Here is a 21,057-nt window from a genome sequence, read left to right as displayed (position 1 = left end):
TAAATAGACAGAAACTTTGTTTGCACTGGACTTAGAATGTAAGAAGAAAATTTGGGACAACTTCAATAGTTCAGGTCTCTTGAGAAACCCTTCAGCTTCTTTTCTTCCAAATAAATTTCTCTGTAGCAAATGGAAGTCATCCAAATGATTCCCTAGCTACCTCAAAGTACTGTAATTTGTCTACTTCACAAAGTAGAGGGCTATATCTAGCAATAATTCAAGAGAATGCAGCGACACCCATTATGTCTTAGGCACTATGCTAGGAACTTTATGCATATCATTTAATTTGATTTTAATAGTAACTTCATGAAATAAATCATCATAATAAATCACTATTTCAGATATTGAGAAACCACAGAAAGATAGAGAAGTTAAATAATTTTCCTGTGAAAGACCACATCAGTGATGAAGCCAGAATTTGAGCTCATGTACTTAACCATTGGACTACTTGCCTGCTCTGTCAAGGAACTGCTAAGGTTGTCATAGAGACTTGACTGTGTATAGATAGTTGTTTCAAGAGAGAAAAAAGGCAGGAGGATCTGGGGCATAGGTTTAAATCAGGCATTGGCATCTGTACTAGAATTGAAAGGTGGAACTATTATTGTGTTCTATTTAGTGAGTATAGGTATACCATATTCAATGTATTTCTCTGCTTTATACACTATCCAAGGTGATAAAAGGTTTATGAAGAGGGATTAGGAAATATCTGCTATGTTTAGGTCACAGTCCAACCAAAGGATTAATTAACATTTGCCTATTTTTTCTCCTACATCCAGTCTCCCTTTTGATGAGAATAAGCCTCATTCTGATTCAACAGCAGAGATCAAAGAAAATATTTCTGTTTTCTGGCCACCAGATATATGTTATCTGTGATTAAAGAATTGAAAAACACACATCAAAGGAGCATTCTCTTGGAAAGAGAGGTAATGAGATACAGTGAAAGAAAATGTAGATTCTTTAAATCACAGTTACCTAGGATCAAATCCTGTGATTAGCACTTTTTAGTAATGTAGCCTACTTCATTTCTTTGAGCCCTAGTTTATTTTTCTGAAACATGAGGGTGATCTAAATTGCTTCTGGAGTAGTAATAAAGATAAAATCCATGTGATACAGGTAAATTCATGACAATAATAGACATGAAACAAATAGAGTCTTTCATCTCCCTCCTTTTCTCAAGCATTGCTTTGTTCTTCTCATCTCCTTTCCATTCCTTTTTCTTTTCTTCCTCTTTGTTTTGTCTGTACACAATAGTTTTTCCCAAGCCTTAAAACTTTGTATTTATATATTGTTGCAGCAAAATGTATAAAGGAGACACTCATTATTTGCATCCATTTATATGCTGATATAAATATTTCATCCTCACAAGTTTCAGAGAGAAAGACTGGATGCTGGTGATTTGGTGGGAAAGAAGCAACTATTTCTGTGATTTAATTTCAACCTGAGCATTAAAGAGGCACCCCTTCACTACTGTTAGTAACTCCATGCTTCCAAGAACTAATGAGCTGAAGAACTTAGCACTTGTGATGGGTTAGTCAAGCAAAAATTATGAAGTGAGTGTAACATTATAGTACATTACAAATACTGACATATATTATTATTTATTATGATTCTTATAGCTCATTTATACAGTACAAAATTCCTTCCATCATTTTATGAAGATGTTATACATATACATAACAAAACATAGCTAATTATATACAAAGAATATAGAACCAAATAACTCTTTTCTAAATATTTTCCCTTTAAGGAGGTTTTGCAATCCAGCTTTGCTGTGGTTAGACACTGTTGATGAGAAAACTTTTTTTTTTTTTTAAAAGACAGGGAATCATTCTGTCCTCAGGCTGTAATGCAGTGGCACAATCATGGCTCATTGCAGCCTCAACCTCTTGGGCTATAGTTGTCCTCCTGCCTCAGTCTTCTGAGTAGCTGGGACTATGTGGTGCGCACTCCCATGCCCAGCTAATTTTTGTATTTTTTTTTTTGTAGAGGTGGATTTTCAACATGTTGCCCAGGCTGATCTTGAGCTCCTAGGCTCAAGGGATCCACCTGTCTCAGCCTGTCAAAGTGCTGGGATTACAGGTGTGAGTCACTGCGCCTGGCCTAGATGAGAAAATATTGAGTTGGAAACCCAAAAGATGACATAAATAATTTGATATATTTTAGAGCTGGATTTCAACAACTTTTCAACACTGTCATCCTGTAAATGTCTTCCCATCTTAATCCCATTGCCCATGCACTCAGCAGAAGTGTGTGCCTCTAAGGTGGATGCTGGTATGAAATATTTCAGCTGGGGCAGGCTCTGAAAGGGAGAGATCTGGTTAAAGTGCTCATACCAAACAAAGCTCCTCATCATGCTGGCCTAACTCTCCCAATCCTGCATTTCTCAACAAAACTTTTTCTTCTTCTCTTTCCCATAACTCCCGTGGAATAATTTCCATTGAATTGCATGGAAGAGGCTGTTCATGGGGTTAGTCTGGCAGTTAAGAGGTCTCCATTGGATCTTTTCATTTTGCAATCAGTTTCACACATATACATACATACTTTTCTTGGAGTCATAGTTCATTCTCAGGTCTTTTAGAGTTAAATATCTTTCATTTCTTCTTTTAAGGTCTTACTTTTTTTTTTTTTAGTTTCGTGGGAGATAACCAGTCGCCAGTCCAATCCATGTCAGGGGAAAAGTATGACAAATGAATGAAATTTGTAACCACCTTGGATGATGGAATAAGACATTTGGGAGAACACAGGAGAAGTGGGGAGGTCAAGGAGGGATAGCTCTGTGAAAATTTTGCATTACTCTTGCCTGAGGTCTACTCTTCCTTGTCATGTTGGTGGCTGTTGTGACAATGAGAAATATTTAATGGCAAACTTAGTCTTCTAATTTGAAAATGGAAATCATAACAATTCTTGCCTCATAGGGATAGTGTGAGACAAATGAAATAATCCATGTAAAAGGTATAGTACTATGCTTGCCATTCTGTAAGAGCTCAACAAATGTTCGCTTTTTACCTATTAGTATCAGTCTCAATTCTAAAATTCTATTATTTAAGTATTTTCCAGTGGTGTTTCTAAATAATATCTAATAACTAGGCTAATACACTATGTGGTTCTTCCAGGGTTCAAGCATTATTGTTAGGTGTGCTGGAATCCTTTCCCAAGTCAGTACTGCTTTCTAGAACAAAACCGGGAGATCCATTTGGAATGTATCTAACTCCAAAGAAACCATCAGAGGTAATAGGTGGGGGATATGAAACAACCTTTTAGACATGAACCCTAATTGAATAAAAGTTGTCAAGCAGCTCATCCCAAACATCTGAAGAAGAGTTTTAGTCTAAATGGAATGGCTGGAGTGTACAGGAAGAGTTCTTTCCTGCTCTGTCTAAACACAAGCCTCTGTGACATTTATCAAAGAAATGCAGCCCTTTAAAGCTGGGTATAAATCCCAAAGGTGCTTTCCTCATGAAGCTTCTTTTGTCCTCTGCTTTTAGAACTCTTTCTGCACACTGCTTTCTCTATGTCACCCTCCAGTACATCTGCTCTTACACAAGGGGCCCCACAGGGACTGGCCCACACACCAGCCAGGGCACATGGGCCAACTTTTAATAGCAAAAGAAAATGCTAAATCCTAGAGTAGGGACAGATGAGAAAAATGGCATTCTTCAGAGAGCCAAGATGGCTCAGATTAAGATCAAGGTCCCCGAAGTAAGACAGACCTGAGTCTGAATCTCAATTCCAACAATAAATTTGTTTATACACTTAAGGCATCATGTATAGTACTGTTAAATAATAGATACTTTACAAGATTGTGACTAAGAGGAAGCAAAATAATGTCTGTAAAGTGTTTCATAGATTGGCCAGCATATAGTAAACATAATAATTAGTAGCTATTATTATTTTTCCTTAAAATATTTTTTTTTCTGGCTTCCTAGCAATCATAAAATTTAGTCTTGTGTAAACTCCATGGCTAGGACTTGCAGAATTAAAAATGGTCTGAACAATTTAGACATTGCCTTTTTTTTCCTCAAACCAAGGGGTGAATTTTTATTATAAAATATCCAGATTGTCCATATTACTTAACCAGTTAAGTGGTAAGTCTGTATTTCTCTTTTATGCAATTGGGAAACATTAAAAAGTTGAATGTATGTACTGTACACATACATGCACACACATAGACTTAAGTACATAAATGTGTGTATACCTTCTATAGCACTTAGCTCATCTGTTCTTTCCTATGACTTTTTCTATAATCCTGTGAGGTAGATTTTATATTATCCTGTTTTGTGGTTAAAGGAGAAGGGAACACAGAAAAGCAGCCTGGCTTGGCCAGAGGCCTTGCAATTGATTACGTATAGAGACAGGGAGTCCTGACTGCTTTTCAGTTTTTCTTCCTCTGTACTGCTCTGATGACTGTGGAAGTGAAATACTTCTTTGGCTGCCAAGGAAGTCCCAGCTGAAAGGTAACCAAAGGAAAGGAGTATTTGGAAGCAGCATGGCTGAAATCCAGTTAACAGTTAAAATCCCGTTGGGCAATTTCTCCTTAACTGACAACAGGAATTGCTGCCACTGTCCTGTCTAGCCACTTTCAAACAGTGGGGATGTTAACAAGAGCTCCCAGTGAATGCTTCCTAGGGGAGCAGTGATTGCTTTGGCTAGCTTCTGCTGTAGCAGTTTTCTGGCAGTAAAAAGTCTGTACTAAGACAATTGGAGGTGGTAATCATTTGCTAATAACCACCTCAGGCTTTTGGCACCTAATTCGCTGGCGCGGTCTAGGGAAGCTCCTTTTGCTACCTCATGCTTCTTGTCATGTCAATCTGCTTATCTAATTTTGCTGGGAAATCTGGTATCACCCTTCAAATAGTTCACCTCAGTGGGATCCAGTGTGTGCCCTGCAAAGTGCTCAAGGAAGAGTCTGATGGGCTCTGACAAGCAAACAGCAGAAAGAAGTTTTGAAAAAACGGCTACTGTTTTTGCAGCTTTTTCTCTGTGGTTCCATGGTGTTTGAAATCAGAATGTAATATTGAGTTAATGACACAAGGAAACACTTGGATGTTCATATTGTCTACTAGGTTTTCATGAACCTCACATGGACTGGCTTCATCCTGTTTCAGAGTCCATTCAACTGTAATTGCCACTCCACTTCCTGTGCAGGCCTTCCTCTGGTTTGTGGGCTGTACATTTCAGCCTACTCCTTTAAGAGGCCCCCTGAGCTGAAAATGAAAGAGACTTTTTGTTGCTTCTGCTACTTGCTTATCATCCATTCCCAATCTCAGGTTTTCTTTTTCTATTTTTTAAACCCGAGTAGCACTTTTCCAACTTGTGTGTAGCTTTTTCTTTCAATTCTCTGCTCTTCACAGTAATTAAACAAGAGCTAGCCTCCTTTTCCAAACGTTGTTTTTGTAATACCTTTATTCCCAAAGAGTTATGCTTATAAGACTAACATAAATATGTTAAACTTGGTATTGATTTGATGATTTCATAAACCCCAGACTCCTTGAAATTCTGCAGGTTTTTGTGAAAGGACTTGCTTAAAATCTTTGCTAATCTACCTGAATTTTCTTCCAAAGGCAGTTACATACAATGTTTCTTAAAACTAGTTCTCTAAATTTGCAACTTGTCAGCATCCTACTGGGACTCTCAAGGGTTGATAAATCATGGAGAGTAGGTATTCATATCGGAACTATGAAAGCTCTATGTAGTAAACACTACTTAAGAAGGCCCTAAATTTCATAAAAAGTTCAGAGATTTTTGTGGAGATTCATAAAATGCATCCTTTATATCAGTGAAGTTTTTGCTTCTAGGTATATTATACTCACATTGAAACACTCCAGGGATTTTGTTTTCAACCTGAATATACTGTGTCTATTTATAACCTGGATAGATAAACTAGATGTGTACATTTACAGGAGTTTGCATCAGCTGCTGCTAGGACGTTTTCCTTGTGTTAGTTAAGATCCTGTGAAACAACCCTTGACATTTCACTAGCTGCACAGTTTGTAATAAAATCTACTTTAGCCTGAGGTTAAATGATGACTGTGGTCCTCACAGCATGGTGGGGGATCCTGATGGTCAGATAAAAGGAAACTCTACATTCTCATTTCTGACTTCCCTACAAACTTATATTAAGACCTTAATTGAAAAACTTATTGCCTCTTTCACCAAAATATTGCAAATTTTAATAGTTTCCCCCAACCAAGAAATGAAATTACAAACACTATATTACTTTTGTCAGTGCCCTTGAAATTTTAAGGCTGGCTGGGGGGCTTCAATGTCTGACTCATTAAGTGTTCTATATATAGAGCCCTACATGGTCCCTAGAGCATAGTAGGTACTCAGTGAATGAAATGAATGAACGAAAAGCTAGAGTCACATTTTGGTGACCTAACTGTATATTTTCAGAGTAATGTAGTTTTTAAAAAAGGACAATGATAACATGTTTCTACGAAGAGATGCATGACAGATAACACTTCTCAAGAAGAAGGAATTTAGCTTCTGTCATTTGATCTAGGTGTTCAATTACAGAGGCATTGAGAATTTCCTGTGGCTGGATAAGGGCGAATCTTTAAGGCAAATTGAAGACCCAGGCTGCCCATGTGGACATCAATACTCCCACAGAGCACTCTTCATGAAGAAAAGTGTGGGCTTGCTGTCTTTTCATCAAAACTCCTAGAGTTTGGCTGACTGCCTGGTTTATCCCAGGACATTAGTCAGCCCACAAATCCCGCATTTGTTTATTCAGTCCAGAGCAAGTGAATGCTGCCATTCTCTCATCTCCTTTGTTGGCAACACTTTGTTAACCTGAATTGAGTTCTGCAACATAAAATGAAGTGACTAATCTTTTGGGGGGTTCCCCCTCCCAGGTTCTTGTATAAGCAACTAAATCTATACACCACAAAGCCCCATGCTGTCATTTTTTCTCATGCTGCCCCTTTATTTTGATGATTCCGCATTGTAGTTCATGAAACCAATACCTTCTAGAGTGTGGTTGAACTGGCGCCAGCATTAAGAAAAGGAGTTTCCAAACTTTGGTTTTGTGAGAAAATGTTAGAGGAAGAGGGAGGTTAGGTTGATTATTTATACTTATGTAATCTTCTGTGAATTTGCAGTAGTTATCACCTTGTACTCTCAAAAGTTTTCTGGCTCTGAGTATGTGAGTCTGAAAGTGCAGGAAGTAGGAATCTTAGCACAAAACAACCAGTTTGGATTATCGCACAATTAAATATGGGGCAGAGCTGGAGTATGGACCTAACCAGAATGTATATTCTTTATCATTAGGTTATTTATCTATCTACAAATGTCTAGGAAGACCTGGGCTGTTTTAGCAAAAGTTTGAGAATCTAGGTTTCTAAATTTCCATTGACCATGAAAGAGTGATTAGTTTTAGAAGATAGTTGGGGGCAACATCATGCAAGACAGAAGAGGGGATGAAGAAAATCATAAAGCTGAACATGTTCACCATAGGCCCAGGCTGTTTTTCAGCGTGTTTCACCTAGCAGCTTGGCAGATTATTCTCAGTGATCATTAGGTCTATGGAAGTTCTATTTGGTTTATAAAGTTTTAGCCCTGACTATGTGTACCACTGATAACTTGTTTTTCTCTCTCCTTCTTCCCTTTTCCTCCAACTCATAGCCAGAGCTACCTTCCAGATGACTTCTTTCTACCAATTTCTTTCTTCCCAGTGTAAGAGAATGCAAGTATGTGCTGATGTTTGGAGCAAGAACGTTCAAAAATTTTCTTATTAACGTAACTTCTAATGGAAATGCAGTATACTACTATGGTGCATATGAAGAAGAAATAGTAACATATATTCATTTTAGACCTGGTTGCTGTCTTTTATTCCTTAGGTCCTCCTTGATGTCTTGTAGACTGTCACTAGCTGATTGTTATAGCCATCGAAGGAAAAAATAAGGATTTTTACCTAGGACATACATAACAGAAAAAGAGATGGTTTAGTGAAAAAGCATAGGCTTTGCAATAAGGCAGCCTTGAATTAAAAAAAAAAAAAAACTCCTAACTAACTGTGTGACCTGGGATAAGTTACTGACCCTCTTTAGGGCTGAGGGTCCTAATCTGTAAAACAGAAATTATAATAATAACCTTAGCTAGCATTTACTGTGCACACACTATAAGCTGGTGATAATTTATACACACTATCTCATTTAATCCTCACAACAATCCTATGAGAGAGGTACTATTATAATTTCTGTTTTACAGATGAAGAATCCAGACATAAGAAGCAAAGTTAAGTAACTCTCTCAAGGTCACACAGCTACTATATGATGGAGCTGGAATGTGAATCTCTGCAGTTTATTGCCAGAGTGCATGCTCTTAGTCACTGCAACGTTTGTCTACAAATCTAAAACACATAAGACACATAGCAGGTGCTCAGTTGGTAGTACATATTATTAAATCAGACTACAAATAATCACCAGACAACACTTGAAAGGCCACAAACAATTTCTTAGGATTTGTGACAATACAAATAGTTATAACTGATTATGAGCCTACCTTGTGTCAGGCACTTCTTTTAATAGTAATTCAGTAATTCAATAACTATTTAAGAGATTTATTCTTATTTTTATTTTTCTAGTGAGAAAACTGAGGCTCGAAAAAGCCGACAAATTTGTTTAGGATTACAAACATATCAAATGATAGGATTGAAAATCAAATCCACCTCTTTCCTATGTGGAAACCTGTGTTCTTTCTGCTCTGCTGCCTTTTTATTTTTATTCATTTTATTTTATTTGTTGTTGCTGCTGTTTTTTTCTTGAGACAGAGTCTCACTCTGTTTCAGCTCACTGCAACCTCCACCTCCTGTGTTCAAGCAATTCTCCTGCATCTGCCTCCCAAGGAGCTGGGATTACAGGCACCTGCCACCATGCCTGGCTTATTTTTGTACTTTTAGTAGAGATGGGGTTTCACCACATTGGCCAGGCTGGTCTTGAACTCCTGACCTCAAGTGATCTGCCCGCCTTGGCCTCCCAAAGTGCTGGGATTTACAGGTGTGAGTCACCACGCCCGGCCTGCCTGACTTTTTAAAATTATTAAACTCATATTTATTATTTATCAGATGCCTCTGCCTCTTTATTTTTTAAAAATTTATTTATTTTTATTAAGGTATAGTTAATAACAATTCTATGTATTTATTGTGTACAGTGGAATGTTTCGATATATGTATACATTGTAAAATGGTTAAATCAAGCTAAGATATTTGTCACCTCATATGCATGCCATATTTTTGTGGTGAGAACATTTATGATCTACTCTCTTAGCGGGTTTTAATATTCTGCTGTTTGACTTCTAACCTAAGGTTTGGATTAGGACAGTCTTTGTAGCTTAGTTTTAGGTTCAGGGATAACAAAAGTTGTTTCATCCTTTGGGCTTTTGCAACTTGCCATTTTCATAATGAAGATCTGGGGGAAAGATTAGTTTAAATGGTTTTTTAAATAGCCATTAGCTCAGGACATATTCAGCCAAAGCAGGGTAAGTAGTGTTGCCAGCATTCTCCTATAGGTAGGTAGGTTGGGTTTTTTTTTTTTGTTGTTGTTGTTTGTTTTTATTTGCCACAGTCTTTTAAAAAAGATAACTTGAAAAAACCCTTTGTTTTCTGGGATTGGTCTCTTTCGCTATTTTTCTATAGAGGGCCAGGAATATGAGTAAATAATTCTTGGGCTTGGGTGCAGGTGATCCACGTGCTGGCAGACAGAAATCTAAAGGGACAAAAGAGGTTGTCCTTTGAAGATACTTTTCCTGGCTTGGGTTCTATGGTTTTGGATTTGATTCAGTGAAAATTTTTATTGAGGACCTACTGCATACCAGACACTCAGCTACAATATGAGGGGTTTGGGAGCCTATATTGGGATATAGGGAGGATGAATAAAGAATACAAACAATTACAGTACAAATCAGAATAAAATTTGGCATGCAATGGGCTATCAGATAGTACGGAAGAAGAGAGTATATTTTATTTGTGGAGTTAGGAAATGTGTTACAAAGTTGATGGCATTCTTGATGGGTCTTGAAGGATAGATAGATTTTTTTTTCCTTTTTTCTTTTTGAGACAGAGTCTTGCACTGTCGCTTGGGCTGGAGTGCAGTGGTGCAATCTTGCATTCCGGGTTCAAGCGACTCTTCTGCCTCAGCCTCCCAAGTAACTCGGATTATAGGCACCCGCCACCACGTCCAGCTATTTTGTGTGTGTGTGTGTGTGTGTGTGTATATATACAATATAAATATAAATATAAATATAAATAAAATTACATATGTATTATATATTATATATAAATAAAATATAAATATATATATATTTTAGTAGAGACGGGGTTTCACCATGTTGGCCAGACTGGTCTTGAACTCCTGACCTCATGATTCGCCCTCCTCAGCCTCCCAAAGTGCTGGGATTACAGGTGTGAGCCACCACGCCCGGAGGACAGAGAGCATTTTGACAGATGAGGAGGTATTCCAATGCAGAAGAATAATAGGAACAAAAGCACAGTGGCGAGAAATTGGAGGGGAACTGTGAAAATTGCCACATAGATTAGAGGCAGGAAAATAAAGGACGGCTAGGTTTGTATAACAGTGAGCTGCATGGACACAGGTGACTGTTGTCTCCTTTTTGAACCCCTGCTTACTCCAGAGTCACCACCTCTCCTGGCTTTCTGCCAATCTTCTTGGCCACAGTTCTCAGTCTTCTTTTCTGGCTTCTCTTCCTTGGCCTGAATGCTATACATTGAATGATGTCAGCTTCAGTTTTCTTAACCTCTCTTCTCTTAAGTTGCTATCATTCAAATATCTTTAAATATCATCTACATCCAAGTGACCTCTAAACCAGTAACTTTACCCATGCCCCATCTCCTGAACTCCAGATTGTATATAAAATTGTCTACTAAACATCCTCACTTTTGATGTCTAAATCTCTATGTCCAATTTAGAATTCTCGATTCTTTGCTTTCCCTCTCTGCTGGAAATCCTGCTCTTACCAGTCTTCCCCATCTTAATTAAAGAACCTGATATTCACCTAGTAGCTTAGTCCTCAAAACTAGGGATTAATCTAGATTTAGTCATTTTTCTTACTCTTGCCATAAAATGGCATATTATTTTGAGTTTACCTCTACCTGACCCCAAATAGGTAACTGCTGATTTTGTTATAAGATAGTAATAGTAATATTTGCCTCTGAGTGTATGTGAATTATTTTGGTAAAAATAAATATTATTTTTAAAATATTAATTTTACAGGGGTTGTCTCTTGATTTCTTTCCAGAAGTTAACTCATAAGTTGTTCAGCAGAGCTATGTATTCTTCAGTATGTTATAATTTTGTTCCATCTTCCAAAAGAGGCTTCACATTCTCCTGGCTTACAGACTCAGGTGCTATGGATTAGATACACAAGTACATGTTCCTGTATATCTATTATATGGTGAATATAACAATTATGATTGTGATCTTCAAAAGCTCATATTTTTAATCAAAATTAATTAAATATTCTGAGCCAAAGAATAAAGGTAGATGCAGCATCTAGTCAAAACGATATTTCTGCTGGCCACACTCAGGAAGACTTAAAGATATAGTTGTAGAAAATGATATAGTATTGGCCAGGTGTGGTGGCTCACACCTGTAATCTCAGCACTTTGGGAGGCCAAGGTGGGCAGATTGCTTGAGCTCAGCAGTTCAAGACCAGTTTGGGCAACATGGTGTAAACCCCATATCTACAAAAAAATACAAAAATTAGCCAGCTGTGGTGGTGGGCACTTGGAGTCTCAGCTACTCAGGAGACAGAGGTGGAGGATTGCTTCAGCCTGCGAGGTGGAGGCTGCAGTGAGCTGAGATAGTGCCACTGCACTCCAGGCTGGGTGATAGAGTGAGACCCTGTCTCAAAAATAAAAACAAAAAACAAACAAACAAAAAACCAAAAAACCCAGTGATAGGCAGGGCACGGTGGCTCAGGCCTGTAATTCCAGCAGTTTGAGAGGCCAAGGCGGATGTATCACCTGAGGTCAGGAGTTCGCGACCAGCCTGGCCAACATGGTGAAACCCTGTCTCTACTAAAAATATAAAAAAGTAGCCAGGTGTGGTGGTGGGCACCTGTAATCCCAGCTACTGGGGAGGCTGAGGCAGGAGATTTGCTTGAACGTGGTAGGCAGAGGCTGCAGTGAGCCGAGATTGTGCCATTGCACTTCAGCCTGGGCAACAAGAGCGAAACTCCATTTCAAAAACAAAATAAAACAAAACAAAACAAACCCAGTGAAAACCAGTATTGAAAATAGATGGCCATAATGGTTGAACTAGTTTACAATCCCACCAACAGTGTAAAAGTGTTCCTATTTCTCCACATCCTCTCCAGCACCTGTTGTTTCCTGACTTTTTAATGATCGCCATTCTAACTGGTGTGAGATGGTATCTCATTGTGGTTTTGATTTGCATTTCTCTGTATAGCGATTCCTCAAGGATCTAGAACTAGATGTACCATATGACCCAGCCATCCCATTACTGGGTATATACCCAAAGGATTATAAATTATGCTGCTACAAAGACACATGCACACGTATGTTTATTGCAGCACTATTCACAATAGCAAAGACTTGGAATCAACCCAAATGTCCATCAGTGACAGATTGGATTAAGAAAATGTGGCACATATACACCATGGAATACTATGCAGCCATCAAAAAGGATGAGTTTGTGTCCTTTGTAGGAACATGGATGCAGCTGGAAACCATCATTCTTAGCAAACTATCACAAGAACAGAAAACCAAACACCGCATGTTCTCACTCATAGGTGGGAACTGAACAATGAGATCACTTGGACTCAGGAAGGGGAACATCACACACCGGGGCCTATCATGGGGAGGGGGGCGGGGGTAGGGATTGCATTGGGAGTTATACCTGATGTAAATGACGAGTTGATGGGTGCAGCACACCAACATGGCACAAGTATACATATGTAACAAACCTGCACGTTATGCACATGTACCCTACAACTTAAAGTATAATTAAAAAAAAAAAATGTTCTAGGAAAAAAAAAAAAAATTTCATCAGTTAAAAAAAAAAAAAAGAAAAAAAGAAAATAGATGGCCTTTCCCTTGCTTCATGGTCTATTCTTATGCAATTTTCAAGATAAGTTTATTTTGGTGGGTACTGACAAATTTCCATTTGTTTACTTTTTTCCCTTACATTCATATCTTCTCAGTCTCTCCAATGAACACCTTCACTGATATCCAAAGCATGAAGACACACCAGGGAAAAACATGGACCTAACACAGGACAAATGGAATTATTAGAAACATTTTCTAGGAGAAGAACACTATTCTGTTGCCATTTGAATCTTTGCTTCTTTCTAGGTTTGACAATGAGCCTATCATACAAGCCCAAATGTAAACAGAGAGAGGTTGAATCAGTCACGATAAACCCAGTTATGCTGTGGTAACAAACAACCTCAAAGTCTCACTGGCTTAAAATACACAGAATTATTCTTACTCATGGCACATATCCATCAATCATCTGCAGGGGATCTGCTCACTGAAGTCACTTAGGAACTTTGACTGATGGAACTGCCACTTTTTGGTCGCTATATGTATTAATCTGTTTTCATGCTGCTGATAAAGACCCAAAACTGGGAACAAAAAGAAGTTTAACCAGACTTACAGTTCTGCATGGCTAAGAAGGCCTCAGAATCATGGTGGGAGGCGAAAGGCACTTCTTATATGGTGGCAGCAAGAGAAAAATGAGGAAGAAGCAAAAGCAGAAACCTCTGCTAAACCCATCAGATCTCATGAGACTTATTTCACTATCAAGAGAACAGCATGGGAAAGACGAGTCCCCATGAATTAATTACCTCTCCCTGGGTCCCTCCCTCAACATGTGGGAATTCTGGGAGAAACAATTCAAGTTGAGATTTGGTGGGGACACAGCCAAACCATGTTATTTCACCCCTGGCCCCTCCAGATATCATGTCCTCACATTTCAAAACCAACCATGCCTTCTCAATAGTCACCCAAAGTCTTAACTCATTTCAGCATTAATCCAAAAGTCCATAGTCCAAATTCTCATCTGAGACAAGGCAAGTCCCTTCTGCCTATGAGCCTGTAAAATCAAAGCAAGCTAGTTACTTCCTAGATACAATGGTGGTACAGGTATTGGGTAAACACAGCTGTTCCAAATGGAGAAATTGGCCAAAGCAAAGGGGTTACAAGGCCCATGCAAGTCCAGGGATCCAGCGAGGCAGTCAAACTTTGAAGCTCCAAAATGATCTCCTTTGACTCCAGGTCTCATATCCAGGTTATGCTGATGCAAGAGGTGGGTTGTCATGGTCTTGGGCAGCTCCATCCCTGAGGCTTTGCAGGGTACAGCCTCCCTCCAATCTGCTTTTATGGGCTGGTGTTGAGTGTCTGTGACTTTTCCAGATGAACAGTGTAAGCTATTGGTGGATCTACCATTCTGGGGTCTGGAGGATGGTGGCCCTCTTCTCACAGCTCTACTAGGCAGTGCCTAGGGACTGTTTGTGGGGGCTCTAACCCCACATTTCTCTAGCAGAGGTTCTCCATGAGGGCCCCACTCCAGCAGCAAACTTTTGCCTGGGCATTCAGGCATTTCCATATATCTTTTGAAATGTAAGTGGAGGTTACCAAACCTCAATTCTTGACTTCTGGGTGCCCACAGGGTCAACACCATGTGGTAGCTGCCAAGGCTTGGGGCTTCCACCCTCTGATGCCACAGCCTGAGCTATACGTTGGCCTCTTTCAGCCACAGCTGTAGCAGCAGCTGGCACACAGGGCACTAAATCCCTAGGCTGCCCATGGCACAGGGATCCTGGGTCCAGTCCATGAAACCACTTTTTCCTCCTGGGCCTCTGGGCCTGTGATGGGAGGGGCTGCCATGAAGGTCTCTGACATGATCTGGAGACATTTTCCCCATGGTCTTTGGGATTAGGCCCCGTGCTACTTACGCAAATTTCTGTAGCTGGTTTGAATTTCTCCCTCAAAAATGGGTTTTTCTTTTCTATTGCATAGTCAGGCTGCAAATTTTCTGAACTCTGTTTCCCTTTTAAAACTGAATGCCTTTAACAGTACTCAAGTCGCTTCTTGAATGCTTTGCTGCTTAGAAATTTCTTCTACCAGATACCCTAAATCATCTCTCTCAAGTTCAAATTTCCACAAATCTCTAGGGCAGAGGCAAAATACCACCAGTCTCTTTGCTAAAACATAACAAGAATCACCTTTGCTCCAGTTCCCAACAAGTTCCTCATCTCCATCTGAGACCACCTCAGCCTGAATTTTATTGTCCATATCGCTATTGGCAATTTGGGCAAAGCCATTAAACAAATCTCTAGGAAATTCTAAGCATTCCCACATTTTCCTGTCTTCTTTTGAGCCCTTCAAACCGTTCCAATCCCTGCCTGTTACCCAGTTCCAAAGTTACTTCCACTTTTTCGGGTATCTTTTCAGCAACGCCCCACTCTACTGGTACCAATTTATTGTATTAGTCCATTTTCATGCTGCTGATAAAGACATACCTGAAACTGGGAACAAAAAGATGTTTAATTGAACTTACAGTTCCACATGGCTGGAGAGGCCTCAGAATCATGGCAGGAGGTGAAAGGTATGTGGCAGTGGCAAGAGTAAAATGAGGAGGAAGCAAAAGTGGAAACCCCTGATAAACCCATCAGATCTCATGAGACTTATTTCACTATCATGAGAATAGCACAGGAAAGATCGGCCCTCATGATTCAGTTACCCCTCTCTGGGTCCCTCCCACAACAGGTGGGAATTCTGGGAGATACAATTGAAGTTGAGATTTGGTGGGGACATAGGCAAACCATGTCACTATACCACAAGTTTTTTAAAAAAACCAAACTTTTGAGAATCTTGTACTGATAATCAGTATCTGGTCTGGAAGTGAAGCACATTTCATTTTCTTGCAACTGGCCAGAAACCAGCTAGATGGCCCCACCAAGCCAACGTTGTGGGAGAACTGAAATATTTGGCGAACAGCACCCATGACCATCACAGCTGGAAGTTCTCAGTCTGGAACTCCTTCCCCAGGCCTCCCATTTCTGGAACTCTGGGAACAACAATCCAGGAATCCGATGACATCTTTTCCTTTGCTAGCCAAAATCTGATGACATTTTTTCCTTTACTAGCCAAAAGGGAAAACAATAAGCAAATAAACTCAATTTTCTCCCATTTATAGTTTTAAATTTGAGAACCAATTGTGTGTTTATAAGAAAGTGAGGGTTGAACATCATGAAGAAAAATATAAAGATCTTTAAAAAGTATATAGTTGGGCCTGGCTACAAACATGGATCATTATTAATATGTGTCTGAATGACATTTAAAATGCATAATAATAATCAAGCCTGTTAGACACAAAATTCATCCATTAATAACAACTAGATATCATTAGATAAGTAGTAGAGATGTGTTTAAAAGAGTAATCTATTTGGAAACAGGAATTAATATTCATAATATTGTTCTTAACATATTTGAAAATTAGATGTGTTTATTTGTCCCAGCCTTACAAGGCGTGTGGTAATGGTTAAGGTATTTCTCCTCTATCTGCCTAAGTTTTCTTCTTTATTAAAAGGGGGAGGGAATAATAGCACCTGATTTTACTTTTGTTGTCAAGATTAAATTTGTACATGTATATCTATATATGCACTTATATATGTATGTAAAATATTTAGGCTTGTGCCTGACATTAAGTACTAAACAGTACTAGCTATTATATTTATCCTCATATTATTATCAGATATGACACATTCATAATTTAAACAAAAGCCTTCAAAGAACTTATAAGTTGAAAGAAGATAATCTCTTCACAAGAGAACAAATTTTGGAACAATTTTTTAGAGTCTCTAGACATCTGTTACTGACGTTGTGAGTGAAATGCGTCTGAGAAGGGAGGATACAGGTGGAACTGGGCCAGTGTTTGCAGAGGACAGTGATATTTCTATATCTCTGTTGACTCTTTATTAGTTCTAGAGCTAGTTCAACTAAAGCCTCCATAACCTCTGGACAAGAAAAATGCACCATGCTATTATTAGCATGATGAATGAATTTCTTTTTGTTTAGCTTACGAAAAGTTAATAGTTTTCCAAAGGGTCTTTAGGTATACAATTGAAGATACTGCATTCTTGAAAAGGAAATATTTTATGACCAGTTGATGGGTGCTGACGAGTTGATGGGTGCAGCACACCACCATGGCACATGTATACATATGTAACAAACCTGCACGTTGTGCATATGTACCCTAGAACTGAAAGTATAATAAAAATAAAAAATAAAAAAAAGAAAAGGAAGTATTTACAGCATACAGTTCCCTGGTGCTAATGCCTCATTTCTGGGCATAGCCTGATGTGGAGGTATAGTTTGTGTTCTATCTGAGGAAAATTTAGGTTGATGTTATGTTTTGGGCTAGCTCTGCTGGAAATATTATTCTGTTTTCTTTTAGAGCCAGGACTGTGGGCTGTGTCACTTGTGACTTGGCAGCCCTTACTGGGGCTACATGAGGAAGACATTTCCTTACATGATTCCAAGCGTCTTTCCCTGGGGTTCTGAGGTAGTCTTATCCATGTTTCTTGGAGATATCGTTGGCTGTAAAATTTCCCCTAAGTGAGGTGATATTCTGTCATCTCATGCATGGGTTTTGGAGACTGAAGGGTGTCTGGGCTGGCTCCACCACCTACTAGTTGGGTAACATTGTGTAGTTTTTTTTTTTAAACCGTTCTCAGCTTTAGTTTCCTTATTTGAACAGAGTTAAAAATTGGGCTTGAGAGAAGGTTTGGAGATAATATTAGTAGATATTGTTGAATTGGGTGAAGCAGCGGGAGGGGGCAAGTTTGGCTCCCTTGATTTCTGTCTCAAACAAGTGGGTGGTGATGCCTTTGACTGAGGAGATAAGAAAAGTGACATGTGTGTGTGTGAAAGACAGAGACACACCCACACACACACACACACACACACACACACACATATATTTATTTATTTATTTAGAGAGAGATTTATATATAAATTTTGGACATATGGTTTCAAGGCATGTTTCTGGATATATAAGTGGAAATGTTCAGTTGAAGTTTTAGTGGAGCTTAGGAGAGAGGTCTGAACTGATAATAGAGATTCCAAAGGCCTTTACATCAAGAGGATAACTGAAGCTATAGGAGCAGATGAGGCACACCTCTAAAGATGAGGAAAGAGGAAAGCCTAGGGTAGCTCTGAGAACTTTGCTATTTAGTGTCCTCATAGAGGGGATGGAGGATTCTTCACAAAAAGTTCAGTTTTGTGATACCACATTCCCCTGATTTTACTCTTACCTCTTGAGACACCAATTTTTTAATGAAGAAGAAAATTATGTTGTCTGCTTAAAGTAAGGAAGGCAGGTGTTGGTGGGATTCCTTAATAGAGATATATAGGTTTAACCCACTATTCACAATAGCAAAGACTTGGAATCAACCCAAATGTCCATCAGTGACAGACTGGATTAAGAAAATGTGGCACATATACACCATGGAATACTATGCAGCCATAAAAAAGGATGAATTTGTGTCCTTTGTAGGGACATGGATGCAGCTGGAAACCATCATTCTCAGCAAACTATTGCAAGAACAGAAAACCAAACACCGCATGTTCTCACTCATAGGTGGGAACTGAACAATGAGATCACTTGGACTCGGGAAGGGGAACATCACACACCGGGGCCTATCACGGGGAGGGGGGAGGGGGGAGGGATTGCATTGGGAGTTATACCTGATGTAAATGACGAGTTGATGGGTGCTGACGAGTTGATGGGTGCAGCACACCAACATGGCACAGGTATACATATGTAACAAACCTGCACGTTATCCACATGGACCCTAGAACTTAAAGTATAATAAAAAAAAAAAAAGAAAACTTAAAAAATAAAAATAAAAAAAAGAAAACCTAATAAAATAAAATAAAATAAAATACCTACAAGAGTAGGAGATAGAATTGATGAAGTAAAAAAATTGAAGAGATTAATTGAAGTCCTAAGATCAGAGACCATATGTTTGTTGTGACAATAATCTGAATTATTGTAACAATGTCTTTAGAAGTATTTAGCCTTGTAGGTACCAAGATCGCATTGATCCTGTGTTAGGAGTTTGCCAGGTGTGTGCAATAGTGAGAGAGACATGAAGGGATTTGAGGTTACTGATGAGTGACCAGTTCAGATGACAACTAGTTTCTTCAACTTCAACTGTCTGTTTTGGGGAAGGCTAGTGGCCTGTGAGGAAATGAAGACTCCGAAGCTGGAGGACTCAAAGAGTTTGGAGAGCAGACATGTGCAAGTGAGGGTTTTGTGAGCCCTGGAGGACAGGCAGCTGAGGCAGAGAGTGTGTTATTTGCAGTTATGATATTGGGTGCAGAGCTATTTTTGGTGACAGTGAAGCTCAGGATGTTTTTTTTTTTTTATTATTCTCATAGGTGATGGAGGCTTTTTATTTTGCCACAAAACCACTGCCGACGTTGCCTGTGGCCACCTTGGAGATGACACTGGAGGTACACAGGATGTATCTCTGGAAGTGACAGGGGTTATAACTTGAGTAGAAGGAGATTTGTTATTGAATATTTAAGGTCTAGGAACAGATCAAGGGTGTTGGGTGGATTGCCCACTAAGACACTGGGGTTTTCTAGCATGATGACAGAAATTGGAGTTGAGGGGGAGAAGAGTTCTATGGTGTCTTGAAGAATGTGATCAGGAGGTATTATGACACAAACATAGAAGTATGCACACTGGCATAGTCAGATGGCATGAGTACCAAGGTGGAAGTGTGGTGGTCCTAAAGTGGCATTAAGGAACCAATAAATTGTCATTCCTACCCTTAGCTCTGTGTCAGATGAAATACACAGCATAGTGTGGGGAGAAAATGTTGAGCTTATTGGGGATGGGTTCTGTTCTTTCACATAAAGGAATAAGATTTCAGATGGCATAGTGCTATGAAAAGAAGAGAAGCCAAAGGGAGGAAGGTCAATAAAGGGTTAAGAATAAGGGGAGGTGAATTGACTTTCTTTCAGCATATGAGGATTATAGGAATGGAAACCTTAATTGGAATTAATTGACCACAAATATGCCAAAGATAGAGTGAGTCAATTAGAGAGAGATATATGAGGGTCTGAGGGTCTGAGGTAGGATTTGGCCCAGTCATGTGTGGGTGGGTTCACTGTGTGGAGCCTGGGGTCTTGAGGATCTGAACATGGGCTGCCTCCTGTGTGCATGGTGGAGGCATCTGGACTTTTCTCCCTGGGATGGACTCATGATGAGCTGAGTGGCCAAACACACAATGGTTTTCATATAACATCTCATTTCTAGCCTAATGATAAATTTAAAAGGTGGGCATAACAATAATGTTAATAAAACATCTGCATTTCTTCCATCCTTGGAGTTGTGAGGATTTAATGCAATTGTTTGTGGGAAAGCACTTTAACAACTCTAAATTACGATATATATGCTAGGTTTTATTGTTACCCACACCTTTGATGTATTTCTCTTTGTGCTCTTCACTGTATCTGTAACACATTCCCTAGGATAATTAGGGCTACCCTTTAACAAAGCCAAGACTCTATTTATAGTGGTAAGCTGGCACCTGGGCTGATTCTCTCTAGTGATTATGTAGTTTTGATGTGGACTGGCATCCTTCCCTGGAGTTTGAGTACCTCCCTCAGCAGTTTCTCCCATCCAGAAGTTCCATCTCTGTGTTTTTCTATTACAAAGCCCAGACTCCCACCTAGGCCACCCACCAGGTTCCTCTTTCCAGTCTTAAGGACATCTTTAGCTCCTGGCTCATTTGTGAAATGGTGTGGACTGACATGCCCTAAGCAAAGATTGCCGCCTGGTCTAGTTTTCCAGGTCCCCCTTGATGACTGGACAAGAAAGTAACCACTAGACTTTGAGAATTGCAGTTTTACATTGTCCAGAGTTGTCTAGACTTTCATGAAGATAGGCAAATATGATTCTAACCAAGATGTATTAATACCTCCTACTTCCTTTGAAATGTAACTGAGACTGTACTTGAGTTGTTACAATTTCTTGGAAGGGGAAAGGAAGCTTCTGTGAT

At 39.3% G+C, this 21,057-nt stretch overlaps 1 protein-coding gene across 2 annotated transcripts in view; it reads left to right on the top strand.

Annotated features, from left to right (window-relative positions):
* LOC141408724 (uncharacterized) overlaps positions 1 to 21,057 on the top strand; it is a 229,239-nt gene that overhangs the window by 50,971 nt on the left and 157,211 nt on the right. The gene's annotated exons all lie outside the window — the stretch shown is intronic.

The sequence above is a fragment of the Macaca fascicularis genome, chromosome 15 (assembly GCF_037993035.2).
Source record: "Macaca fascicularis isolate 582-1 chromosome 15, T2T-MFA8v1.1".
Taxonomy (NCBI): domain Eukaryota; kingdom Metazoa; phylum Chordata; class Mammalia; order Primates; family Cercopithecidae; genus Macaca; species Macaca fascicularis.
Note: the sequence above shows the minus strand (reverse complement) of the source record. Positions and strands in the feature narration are given on the sequence as shown.